At 40.4% G+C, this 14282-nt stretch overlaps 2 non-coding genes across 2 annotated transcripts; both read left to right on the plus strand.

Annotated features, from left to right (window-relative positions):
• Positions 1-7458: 7458 nt before the first annotated feature.
• Trnas-cga lies at positions 7459-7533 on the plus strand. Its single transcript has one exon. It is a non-coding gene; the product is annotated as a tRNA-Ser (tRNA).
• Positions 7534-7759: 226 nt separating this feature from the next.
• On the plus strand, positions 7760-7834 carry Trnas-cga. The gene has a single exon. It is a non-coding gene; the product is annotated as a tRNA-Ser (tRNA).
• The last annotated feature ends 6448 nt before the right edge of the window (positions 7835-14282 follow it).

Raw genomic sequence — 14282 nt, forward strand, 5'->3', positions numbered from 1 at the left:
GGACTAGCTATACCAGGAAAAGAGTTTCTTAGAAAGAGGAATTCATTAACATCCATACATATTATAAAAGTGGATGTATGTCTGTATGGTCCCCTTCTCCTCCTACACCACAGGATCAATTTCATCCAAACTTGGTACACGTATCATATACTGACTGATAAGAAGCAATATGGTGTAAGAACCATTACCCTCTCAAAGGGGTGGGTGTGAAAAGTACAATAACACACAACGCAGATATGGTCAGACTATGATCATCCCCATTTGAGAACTGGAGTGCTTAGTGACTTGTAAAAAACTTTACACATAATTTCAAACCTTTACCATACTTTTTCTCCCCACAACATTGTGAATAGAAAAAAGTTTATAACTTATAATATTTTCACTGTTCATGCTGTCAAACTTCCGCATCAGGCACGACGTTGAAATTTATTACTTCTTTTTACTACCTTCATTTGTAACACATTTTGCAGACAGCACTCACATTTATCACTGAATGTTCCTGCAAAAATGTATGATTGTACGACACGTAATTCAGGGGATATGACGTCATAAACACCGAGATGCGTGAAGAACTCATGCAAGACGTTTTAAATTATGCTCTCTTTACAATTAACTCTACTCACAACAAATTTCCCAGACAATATGCGCATATGCCACTGGATGTACTGCATGGGGGCTTAATTATATAAATATGAAATGCAAATACTTTTAATTTTCAGTAGCTGACTAACCGGTTACGCTGTCTCTTAAACGGTTGGCCCTGACTAGTTTTAGTACGCAATCTGACTGCATAGAACAACAACAAAGAATGAAAGAAAATTTCCATTAATACAATTAATTAATTAACTCCCCAGCAACTATAAAACCTACGAAACCAAAACACAAGTGTAATAGTTCTGTGTGTGGAAGTGTGATTCAACGTACACATCTGGCACGGTTCTTCTTCAATAAGACAAGAAATTTTAAATACCATTTATACCGAAGTAATTAAAAAAAATAGAAATACTATAATTGCGCAAGAAAACCAGAATTACACTCTAATACAAGAACACAAGCCAGATGCTTTGTTGACTGAACCTGTAATGACGCATTATTTAAGACATTGAAATAATAAAAAAGGGAATTTTTTTACCTTCATATATATTGACGAAAAGCACTCTGATCATTACAATATCTCCATTCGAACAACATCTGCTGTCTAGCCCATCAAACAACTGCATAAAACATGGAACAAGCACTCCCTACTACAACATCTCAACACCGACTCACTACTACTACTTCTCAACAAGCACTGCCTGTGGAGGCGGCGGAATAATACTCTCTGGCGCGATCTCTGGCGCTGTGGCTCAGTGTAGCCACCTTTCATATGCCCCTCCTCCATGGGCTAGAATTTGATGGTATTTTTGCCAGCATTGGTGGTGAAAATGCCACCAAACTCGTCCAAAAAAATAGACAAAAATAAAAGATAATATTAATACGTAAATATCATATAACTAGATAAAATTTTGGCTTTGCACTGACCTTTCAATAACCTAATATATAAAATACAGTAAGCAATACAAATTCTTTCATAAATGTGACTTTACATAATAGTTTACACAATACACAAAAAATCAGTTTATGCAAATGTTCACATAGAATGCTTTCAATGATTCAAAAAACAAGTAGTTGATAGTTCCAGCAGTAGCACCCAGCAATGGTCAACAGGTGCAAATACCAACAAGTGACATCATTTTAGTAGAAGCAGTTCCATCAGTGGCACCCAGCAATGTTGAACAGGTGCAGACACCAACAAGTGACATCTTTCAGCAGAAGCAGTTCCATTAGTGGCACCCAGCAATGTTGAACAGGTGCAGACACCAACAAGTGACATTATTTCAATAGATGCAGTCCATCAGTGGCACCCAGTAATGTTGAACAGGTGCAGACACCAACAAGTGACATCATTTCAGTAGAAGCAGTCCATCAGTGGCACCCAGCAATGTTAAACAGTTGCAGACACTAACAAGTGACATCATTTCAGCATAAGCAGTTCCACTAGTGACACCCAGTAATGTTGGCAGGTGCAGACAGCAACAAGTGACATCTCATCACTAGTTGAGCAGTTCCAACAGAGGCACCCAGTAATGTTGAGCAAGTGCAGACACCAACAGGTGACATCTTTTCAGTAGAAGCAGTCCATCAGTGGCACCCAGCATTGTTGAACAGGTGCAGACACCAACAAGTGACATTATCTCAGTAGAAGCAGTCCATCAGTGGCACCCAGCAATGTTGAGCAGGTGCAGACAGCAACAAGTGACATCATTTCAGTATAAGCAGTTCCACTAGTGACACCCAGTAATGTTGAACAGGTGCAGACAGCAGTCCAAAATATTCACTATCACTAATCACACTGTTCATCAGAGTTTATCAGCAGAAATTAAACATGTCCTAGTGGCACCAATCATGTAGAAAAAGTGCAAGTAACAGTCCATAATATTCACTATCACTAATCACACAGTTCATCAGCAGAAATTAAACTTTTCTAAGTGTCACACATCAATGTTGAACAGGTGCAGGTGTGAACAACAGTTTCAATGCACACACAATTTCTTTTACAAAATTATTATCAATGCTCTTACACTAAACATACAAATTATAATAAACACACATATATCAGATAACTGTCATATTAACTATTACAATACACAAATAACAGTAAACCTATAATATTTATGGGTGTCAGTGCAAGCCACAACAAACAAGTAAAATAATATTTAGGAGATAGGTCGGTACCAATTATTTGGGATTAGGAAAGGAAAACACACTCACTCATCTTCCATCCACATTAAGTGCTACTGTGTAATTGAATAGTGTTAACTGTGTAAATGCTATTCTGTCAAAGATTTGATGTTCAACGTGTGTATCAAGTAGTAGTGGCAGCAATGTATAACAGTCAATAATAGTTAGTCAACGTCATAGTCATCATGTCAAGACCAATGTTCGCCAATCCAAATCAAATGTACGGTTGCTGAACAACTGTCAGTGTGCCAAGATATGCAATTACTTCCTCCTCTCTCCAAAAAAAAGTATATACTGCTTATTGATTTAACAAAGTGTGTGTGTAGACAATCTTCTTTCCACTTGAGTGTTCTAGTCTGCTATCTACATCCTCCTTGTTCCATATAAACCAACAAAAAAATATGCTCCTCACTTACTTTACCTCCTATCCACCAAAACTCCAATAATCATTATCATCACATAATCTCAATACTTCAATAATACCTCTTACATCGATACATATAAACCTTATCATCAATATCATTTACCTTTTCTCTTGTCCACCAAAACTCCAATAATCATCAACTTCACACAATCTCAATACCTCAATAATACCTCTTCAATACGTCGATACATATAAACCTTATTACCAATATCATTTCACTTCCATAACAACTCTTTCCTCTAGACAGTCTCTTCAAACAAGTACAGATAAAATCCTAGTGCAAACTTCAATTCATCATCCTATACAATCCGAAGACACAGTGTCCACACACAACCTCTGTGTAATCCATCTGACCCAAATCTTCTACTCATTATGAATTATAAGATACATTTTGGTTACCTTGTCCATCATTAAACAAAAGAAATGCATACATGACTTCTAACAGCCTTTAGTTTGAATAACTCTCAGTAAGTAAGTACGAGTACATAGTATGAAAGATCACATAAGGCTTTGAGTGAATAAATCGTAATATTTCACAGTGTGTACACCACTTCAAGAATCATGGCAAATCAGAAACATACATGTGGAGTATTTCTTGTGTCAAGTGTCATTTCCTATTTCAATTGCTCACGAAGAGTGCAGTGTAATAACTGTCAATGGTCTAACCCTAGTGTTGGTATGTCATGTCGTTAGCTTCCTTCCTATTAGCATAAATTTATACAGCTTCCATAAAACCTCCAGCTCATGTGACTTCTATGAAGTTTCTTGTACTAATGTCGTTCGTCGAATTATAGCAGTTCATTTTCTTATCTTAAAAATATAAGGCACTGAGCGTAAGCAAAACATGCAATAGCGGGTAAATATACCAGTAGAGAACATAATGTCAACAAGTGGATGCAGCACAATTCCTACCACGAGGCTCTGCCAAGCAAACAATCTATAATTAATACCATAGTGTGACCTAAACTCTATGTTCGTACACAGTATATCAGCATTTCTATAAATGGTTCAAATGGCTCTGAGCACTATGGGACTCAACATCTTAGGTCATAAGTCCCCTAGAACTTAGAACTACTTAAACCTAACTAACCTAAGGACATCACACACACCCATGCCCGAGGCAGGATTCGAACCTGCGACCGCAGCAGTCCCGCGGTTCCGGACTGCAGCGCCAGAACCGCTAGACCACCGCGGCCGGCTCAGCATTTCTATATACCAAATTAAAGAGTAGTTATGTCAACAAACAGAAATGTATAAATATGCAATCCATACGCAAAGCAGCAAATATATATCTCACATAATAAACAGGTCATTAGCATCATATCAGCATAAGCAAATAAATGTTCATATGTAATCTTAATAAGTAAACATGAAGGCGCAAGCAGATAGATCACAAAGTGTAGCTTACATAAATAACCATATCAGCGCAACTAATCAGGTGACAATTATAATTTAAATAAATAAGCACAGCAGGCACATAATAAAAAAAAAGTCGTCAGTGAAAAAGCATAGCAGCCAAGCGATGCATAATATACACAAGTAACAACCCTGTTCATTAATCAATCATTGTCAAAATCAGTTAATGTACGCAAGCACGTCGCTTCACAAGTACATTCATAGAACATGAAATTTAGCACAAAGTGTGAATCACGTAATCGCGAGCAGCAAATTACGTCTAAAGTACGTACCTAAGTGGAAATATGTTACCTGAAAAATGAACTCAATTAATAGTTACCTTTTTAGTTTCTTACTTTCTTCTTCGAAATTACATTCTTCCTGAAATTTTCTCGATAGCAAGTCCTCTTAACGTCGGACACACACAGAATTTACCTGAAGTTCTTAAATATATTATACAACCGTATCCTGAAAAATACTGAACGTTAATAACATAATTTATCAAGTCACTATAGCTTTATACTGAATTTAATCGGAGACTTTAGACTGTGTATTTGTTTACGGCTGTTAGTGCATTCGCACTGAGCGCTCGATCAGCTGTAAGCGCGTGACGTAGGAAGTAATTGTTTGCGGTCAACGACTGCCTTGTGCAGCGCGCAGACTTGACTGTTGCTTTGAGTATGTGCCTCCGCCGGAACACGGCGCGGTATCCTTGCATTCTCCGTGTGTTTACATGTAACTGTTAGTCTCTCAAAAGTATGTCATTCCACAAAAATTTTAACGTTCGATATATGATGTACTCCCTTAGAGCGCCGAGATTTAAGAGTTTCTACTTCGACAGTGTTATCATGAATGATTTTGCGAACTCTATATGGACCGTTATAAAGCAAAAAAAATTTGCGATACAAGCCTTTTCCTTTTGAGACAAACGGTGAGACTTAATCAACACCTTTTGACCAACTGACAAGGTTTTTAAACGACCAGGACGTTTAACTGATTTCTCTCTTCTAGCAGCCGCAGATGCAATATTTTGTAGAGCCAGATTCACAACTTCAGAATGCCGCAGTTTCCGTGTAGGCGGAAAAGGAACGATCTCAGAAATGCGATTTGTCGGTGCTTTATTTTTTAATATCAATAGAGGCGGTAAAGAAGCTGAATCATGAGGGAGTTAATTCAGAATATTTTGAAAAATATGAAGATACTGATCCCATGTTCTATGATTCTGATGACAATAAAGTCGACGCAATTTATTGATTTCCTTCATCCATCTCTCTGAAGCGTTAGATTGGGGGTGAAAAAGTGAAATGAAAATTGGTTTAATCTTACGACGCCGTAGAGTACGAAGCCAAATTTTGGAGCGAAACTGTGATCCATTATCTGATATAACCTTATCAACATGACCCACTTCTTTAAGAAAATGTTTGATGAAAGCATTAGATACTGAACGAGCTGTTGCTTTGCGTAAAGGTGTAAAACACACATATTTTGATGTCAATTCCACTGCTACCAAAATGTACGCAAAACCATTAGTAGAACGAACCACTGGACCGAACAAATCGACTGCAGCCATGTCCTTTAATTTCGCTGGAATGATAGGAAACAACGGTGCTCTGTGAGAAATAGTTGGCGGCTTAGCCTTTTGACATAATTTGCATTTGGCAAGAACAGATCGGCAATAGTTTTCTGTACTACAACGTCGTTATCTTCTATCTCTTGAAATAAATGTGCACCTAGGCCTTTGTATGATGAGTCCGTCGCCAAACAAAAATCTTTAGATAAATCCGGATGTGAAAGAAGTGGAGCAGCAACTAAAGCATCACGAAGTTGTTCAAATTCTGACTGAGCTTCCTCATCCCAACACCAATTAGATTTCTTTCCAGATAGTTCACATAAACGAGGTGTGGCCAGATTGTCCAATCTAACAAGGCGTCTAAGAAAATTACAGACACCAAGGAAAGTACGAACATCACGTTTGGTGGTAGGAACAGCATAATTACGAATAGCGTCTAATTTCATTGGATCAGGAAGAATACCTTCTGTAGAAATAATGTGACCAAGAAATTTCACCTGAGAACGACCAAATTCAGATTTTTCCAAGTTCACTGTAATGCCAACTCTTGCAAAAATACGTAATGATGAATCCAAAATTTTGTTATGCTCACTCCAAGAACGTTTAGCAATAAGAATATCGTCAACATATGAAGTAATATTGTCACGAAGATAAACAGGTAAAATTTCGTTTAAACTGCGAATGAATGCTGCTGAAGATACAGTAAGTCCAAACGGTAATTTCCGAAATCATTTTTGGGTAAAATAGTCATATTCGGTTATTCCAGAATGAGATTTTCACTCTGCAGCGGAGTGTGCGCTGATATTTTTTTTTTTTTTTTTTTTTTTGTAACCATATATATTTATTTAAATATTTTAACAACGATACATTTAAAAAAAGACATTTTATTCTATTAATCTATTATCCTAGTGATGGTTAATATTATTGTCATTTTATATGTTATCGTTTTTCTCTTATTGTTTGTTCCTTAAACCCTTTTACATGGCCATTTGTCGTCTTTTTTTTTAGGGGGGTAGACATTGCAGGACAGGCATAACAGTTTGAAACTTCCTGGCAGATTAAAACTGTGTGCCCGACCGAGACTCGAACTCGGGACCTTTGCCTTTCGCGGGCAAGTGCTCTACCAACTGAGCTACCGAAGCACGACTCACGGCTGGTACTCACAGCTAGTGCTAGTGCTAGTGCTAGTGCTAGTTCTGCAAGGTTCGCAGGAGAGCTTCTGTAAAGTTTGGAAGGTAGGAGACGAGGTACTGGCAGAAGTAAAGCTGTGAGTACCATGCGTGAGTCGTGCTTCGGTAGCTCAGTTGGTAGAGCAGTTGCCCGCGAAAGGCAAAGGTCCCGAGTTCGAGTCTCGGTCGGGCACACAGTTTTAATCTGCCAGGAAGTTTCATATCAGCGCACACTCCGCTGCAGAGTGAAAATCTCATTCTGGAAACATCCCCCAGGCTGTGGCTAAGCCATGTCTCCGCAATATCCTTTCTTTCAGGAGTGCTAATTCTGCAAGGTTCGCAGGAGAGCTTCTGTAAAGTTTGGTAGGTAGGAGACGAGGTACTGGCAGAAGTAAAGCTGTGAGTACCAGCCGTGAGTCGTGCTTCGGTAGCTCAGTTGGTAGAGCAGTTGCCCGCGAAAGGCAAAGGTCCCGAGTTCGAGTCTCGGTCGGGCACACAGTTTTAATCTGCCAGGAAGTTTCATATCAGCGCACACTCCGCTGCAGAGTGAAAATCTCATTCTGGAAACATCCCCCAGGCTGTGGCTAAGCCATGTCTCCGCAATATCCTTTCTTTCAGGAGTGCTAGTTCTGCAAGGTTCGCAGGAGAGCTTCTGTAAAGTTTGGTAGGTAGGAGACGAGGTACTGGCAGAAGTGAAGCTGTGAGTACCGTGCGTGAGTCGTGCTTCGGTAGCTCAGTTGGTAGAGCACTTGCCCGCGAAAGGCAAAGGTCCCGAGTTCGAGTCTCGGTCGGGCACACAGTTTTAATCCGGGGCCCTATGCACGCTATGGCATATATTCACTTAGTGTAGTGAATCCCCTGAGGACATTAATAGCCGCACATAAATTCCAGTTTGTGACTTATTGGCCAATTTGGTGGAAGTGCGTACATAAATTGATCTAACCATGAACATGGATGTATGTCGTTCCTAGAATTTCGAAAGATCTTAAATTTCCGAACAGTTAAGAAGTGTTTATAGTCAAAGTTTTCTCCTCGTGGCGACAAAGATCTACCGCGTCTGTCCCAGTCCCAATGTCGATTATTGTCAAGTTCGCGCGCCTGGCGCTCTCTTGTTGCATCCCGTAAATGAAACAAATTACTTTCTTCAAACCCCTCTGCTATCTGTGATTCTAAATTTCTTCTGCTGTGTTTTCCTACGATTTCGCCTTCAATTTGTTTGACTTGCTTTCGTAATGCCTCGAATTCCCTTTTAACGCGCTCATTAAATTTTCTCTGTTTTTCAACATGCTTATTTATGTTCTGGTACTCTTCGGTTTCTGCAAATGGCAATGGAGCTGTATCATCTGAATCTCTGTCCCCATTTAAACTAAGACTTGTCAGTTTATCTGAAATCTCCTCAACTCTTTCCGATGAGTAACCTATTTTTTCTTTCTGTTTATTTACGTCTTCCGTAAGTGTCGCGACTCGGGTTTCGGTATTGTCACATTTAGTAATTAACTGTTCATACTGTTGCGTTAAGTTATTTGTCATGTCATTTGGTACTGATTCCTCGATTCTTTCAAATATTTCTTCCTTATCGTGTGCACGTTGTAAATTTAACTCTGAAAATTTCTGTACTATCACGCGATCTTTTTCTTCCTGTTCTCTGTCCTGTTCCTCTTGTCTAATTTCTGTTGAAATTAAACTATTATTGTGAACATTCAAAATTGGTTGCACTTCTTTTCTAATTTCTTTGTTTGGTTCATCTTTCATGTTTTTGAAACATGTCCCTATTTGTGAGCTTAACCGTGTTGCCATTGCTTCCATCTCGGTTTTAATTGTTCCTATCTCAGTTTTAATCGTTCCTATTTGTGAGTCTAACAGTGTTTCCATTCGTGATCCCAAATTTAATATAGCACCCATCAACTGCTCCATCTCTTCTGTCGTTAATCTCGTATTCTGAAAATTTTTCGATTGTGAAAAATTTTGAATTGGTTCCGGACTATTTTCCCGACTTATTAAATTGTTTTCAACTTCATTATTCATCACACTGCTCTCCTGTGTTGGCGAGTTCGCCATGTTAACAATTTCGTCATTCTCACTATTAATCATTGTTGCCTTTTTCATTGATCGCGTAATCATTTACAAAACATACAAAACTCGTCACGGTACGAACATTACATACAATGACTCTTTATCTCCAACAATACCATTCACACGAAATGTTTCCCTCAAACGCGATTAACGAACAATTGAAATAATTGCACTAAATTGTCGAACCCGTAGACAAGACAACAAAGATTAAATTCTGCAAAAAATACCATTAGAAGAATGACAATTACCAAATCTACACATGCAATTTAGACTACAATTACTAAACTACGAATTGCTACAACAATACTACTGTCTGCTATTTATACAATCAGAAGAATTCCAAGGGACGATCCGAAGCAGCGGTCGCCACGTGCATGGGGGCTTAATTATATAAATATGAAATGCAAATACTTTTCATTTTTAGTAGCTGACTGTCCGGTTACGCTGTCTCTTAAACGGTTGGCCCTGACTAGTTTTAGTACGCAATCTGACTGCATAGAATAACAACAAAGAATGAAAGAAAATTTCCGTTAATACAATTAATTAATTAAGTCCCCAGCAACTATAAAACCTACGAAACCAAAACGCAAGTGTAATTGTTCTGTGTGTGGAAGTGTGATTCAACGTACACATCTGGCACGGTTCTTCTTCAATAATACAAGAAATTTTAAATACTATTTATGCTGAAGTAATTAAAAAAAATAGAAATACTATAATTGCGCAAGAAAACCAGAATAACACTCTAATACAAGAACACAAGCCAGATGCTTTGTTGACTGAACCTGTAATGACGCATTATTTAAGACATTGAAATAATAAAAAAAGGGAATTTTTTTACCTTCATATATATTGACGAAAAGCACTCTGATCATTACAATATCTCCATTCGAACAACATCTGCTGTCTAGCCCATCAAACAACTGCATAAAACATGGAACAAGCACTCCCTACTACAACATCTCAACACCGACTCACTACTACTACTTCTCAACAAGCACTGCCTGTGGAGGCGGCGGAATAATACTCTCTGGCGCGATCTCTGGCGCTGTGGCTCAGTGTAGCCACCTTTCAGTACTTGCAAAATTATATCATTGTGTAACACACATTTTAAGAGATATGACGTCATAAACATTGAGCTCCGTGAAAACGAAACTGCCGGGCGAAATTCGCTAGTGGTACAGGTGAAAAAGTCTGCAAATATGAGTGAAATATGTTAAATATACGTGAGAAATGCGTACGTGGGCAATGTTGCAGGTAAGGATCACCTCCTAGTCCCCTGGACTGATTTCGGTGCACATGTTACATACTATCTGGAAAGGAGTAGTGGGGGTTGGGAGGGGGGGGGGGGAATGTAAGATCCACCAACTTCCTATTTGGGGCGAAGGGTGAAAACACGGAGAGAGAAGGAGGAAGGGCAGGTAGACAGACAGAGAATGGGAAGGAGGAGATGTAGAGAGTGACGGGAGAGGAGAATGCTGGATAGAGAAGGGTGGAAGAGGAGACCGACAGTTAGAGGGGTGAAGACGAAACAGACAAATGGGGGAGGGGGAGATGGTGTAGAGGATGTGAAGAAGAGGTACAGGAGAGAGGTGGAGACTGAGTTAGTTGGGAAAGATGAGATGGATACAGGGGGAAGGAGCAAATGGACAGAGGAGTGAGGAGCAGATGGGATGAGAGAGGGGTACAGAGAAGGCACACAGAGAAATGGTGAAGGAGGAGATGGTACAGATGAGGTGAGGTGGAGATAGAGGGGTGAGGCGGCGATTGAGCAGAGGGGATGAGAGAGGGGCGAGCAGCAGGTGGACAGGGAGGCAGGAGGAGATGGTCAAGAGAGTATGGAGAACAGGAAGTGGACAGAGTGAGGGGGCAGGAGGAGGTGGGCAGGAAGAGGAGGATGAAGAGATGGACTGACAGAGTGTGAGGGAGGAGACTGGCCAGTAGAAGATTGGTTACAAATACATATCTGGTCAACGTTGGGTATTCGGCTGGGCTAACATAAATTTATGTGTCAGAAACCCTTTTCTGCAGGTATGAGATGTGGCTCAAATTCAGAGATATAGTAGCAACAGCAATTGAGAGATTCATACCTCATAAACTTGTAAGAGATGGGACTGATCCCCAGTGGTACACAAAACAGGTCCGAACGCTGTGCAGAGGCAACGGAAAAAGCATGCGAAGTTCAGAAGAACGCGAAATCCCGAAGATTGGCTAAAATTTACAGACGCGCGAAATTTGGCAAGCACTTCAATGCGACATGCCCTTAATAGGTTCCACAACGAAACACTGTCTCGAAATTTGGTAGAAAATCCGAAGAAATTCTGGTCGTATGTAAAGTACACAAGCGGCAAGACGCAGTCAATACCTTTGCTGCGCAGTGCCGATGGTACTGTTACCGACGACTGTGCCGCTAAAGCGGAGTTATTGAACGCAGTTTTCCGAAATTTCTTCACCAGGGAAGACGAATGGAATATTCCAGAATTTGAAACACGAACAGCTGCTAGCATGAGTTTCTTAGAAGTAGGTACCTTAGGGGTTGCGAAGCAACTCAGATCGCTTGATACGGGCAAGCCTTCAGGTCCAGATTGTATACCGATTAGGTTCCTTTCAGATTACGCTGATACCATAGCTCCCTACTTAGCAATCATATACAACCGCTCGCTCACCGATAGATCTGTACCTACAGATTGGAAAATTGCGCAGGTCGCACCAGTGTTTAAGAAGGGTAGTAGGAGTAATCTATCGAACTACAGACCTGTATCATTGATGTCGGTTTGCAGTACGGTTTTGGAGCATATACTGTATTCAAACATTATGAATCACCTCGAAGGGAACGATCAATTGATACGTAATCAGCATGGTTTCAGAAAACATCGTTCTTGTGCAAAGCAGCTAGCTCTTTATTCGCACAAGTAATGGCCACTATCGACAGGGGATCTCAAGTTGATTCCGTATTTCTAGATTTCCGGAAAGCTTTTTACACCGTTCCTCACAAACGACTTCTAATCAAGCTGCGGGCCTATGGGGTATCGTCTCAGTTGTGCGACTGCATTCGTGATTTCCTGTCAGGAAGATCGCAGTTCGTAGTAATAGACGGCAAATCATCGAGTAAAACTGAAGTGATATCAGGTGTTCCCCAGGGAAGCGTCCTGGGACCTCTGCTGTTCCTGATCTATATAAATGACCTGGGTGACAATTTGAGCAGTTCTCTTAGGTGGTTCGCAGATGATGCTGCAATTTACCGTCTAGTAAGATCATCCGAAGACCAGTATCAGTTGCAAAGCGATTTAGAAAAGATTGCTGTATGGTGTGGCAGGTGGCAGTTGACGCTAAATAACGAAAAGTGTGAGGTGATCCACATGAGTTCCAAAAGAAATCCGTTGGAATTCGATTACTCGATAAATAGTACAATTCTCAAGGCTGTCAATTCAACTAAGTACCTGGGTGTCAAAATTACGAACAACTTCAGTTGGAAAGACCACATAGATAATATTGTGGGTAAGGCGAAGCAAAGGTTGCGTTTCACTGGCAGGACACTTAGAAGATGCAACAAGTCCACTAAAGAGACAGCTTACACTACACTCGTTCGTCCTCTGTTAGCATATCGCTGCGCGGTGTGGGATCCTTACCAGGTGGGATTGGCGGAGGACATCGAAAGGGTGCAAAAATGGGCAGCTCGTTTTGTATTATCACGTAATAGGGGAGAGAGTGTGGCAGATATGATACGCGAATTGGGATGGAAGTCATTACAGTAAAGACGTTTTTCGTCGCGGCGAGATCTATTTACGAAATTTCAGTCACCAACCTTCTCTTCCGAATGCGAAAATATTTTGTTGAGCCCAACCTACATAGGTAGGAATGATCATCAAAATAAAATAAGAGAAATCAGAGCTCGAACAGAAAGGTTTAGGTGTTCGTTTTTCCCGCGCGCTGTTCGGGAGTGGAGTGGTAGAGAGATAGTATGATTGTGGTTCGATGAACCCTCTGCCAAGCACTTAAATGTGAATTGCAGAGGAGTCATGTAGATGTAGATGTATTTGTATGGAGGGTAACGTTGTAGAGATGTGAAACGAGGGCGAAAAACAGTTCAGATAAGAGTAGACTAAAAGCTTTTGAAATATGATGCTACAGAAGTATACTGAAGATTAGAAAGGTAAATAGAGTAATCAACGGTGAGGAACTGAATCGAACAAGGGAAAAAAGAGATTTATGGCCCAACTTGACTAACAGAAGGGATTGGTTAATAGGACACATTCTGATGCATCAAGGAATAGTTAGTTTGGTAATGGTTCAAAATGGCTCTGAGCACTATGGGACTCAACTGCTGAGGTCATTAGTCCCCTAGAACTTAGAACTAGTTAAACCTAACTAACCTAAGGACATCACACACATCCATGCCCGAGGCAGGATTCGAACCTGCGACCGTAGCGGTCTCGCGGTTCCAGACTGCAGCGCCAGAACCGCGCGGCCACTTCGGCCGGCAGTTTGGTAATGGAGGGAAATGTGGGGAGGGGGGCTAAGAACTGTAGAGTAAGACAAGTGGATGACTATAGTATGCAGGTTGCAATAGATATCGACAGCTAAAGAGACTTTGCAAGATAGATCAGCGTGAAGAGATGTGTCAAACCAGTGTTCAGACTGAAGAACTAACAACAAGAATAACTAATCGCCCCATTAAACTTAAAAAGACGGCAACACACACACACACACACACACACACACACACACACACGCACACCCACTCAAATAGATACAAGTGCGCGTTTCAAATCAGAGAACGCTTGGGTTGGAGAGGAAGAGCATATGTGTTTTCGTGCTCCCCTTGCCGAACAGGAGCTTGAACTTCGTGCGCGGTTTGTCTGATACACGTGGC

The sequence above is a fragment of the Schistocerca americana genome, chromosome 3, assembly GCF_021461395.2.
Source record: "Schistocerca americana isolate TAMUIC-IGC-003095 chromosome 3, iqSchAmer2.1, whole genome shotgun sequence".
Lineage (NCBI taxonomy): Eukaryota > Metazoa > Arthropoda > Insecta > Orthoptera > Acrididae > Schistocerca > Schistocerca americana.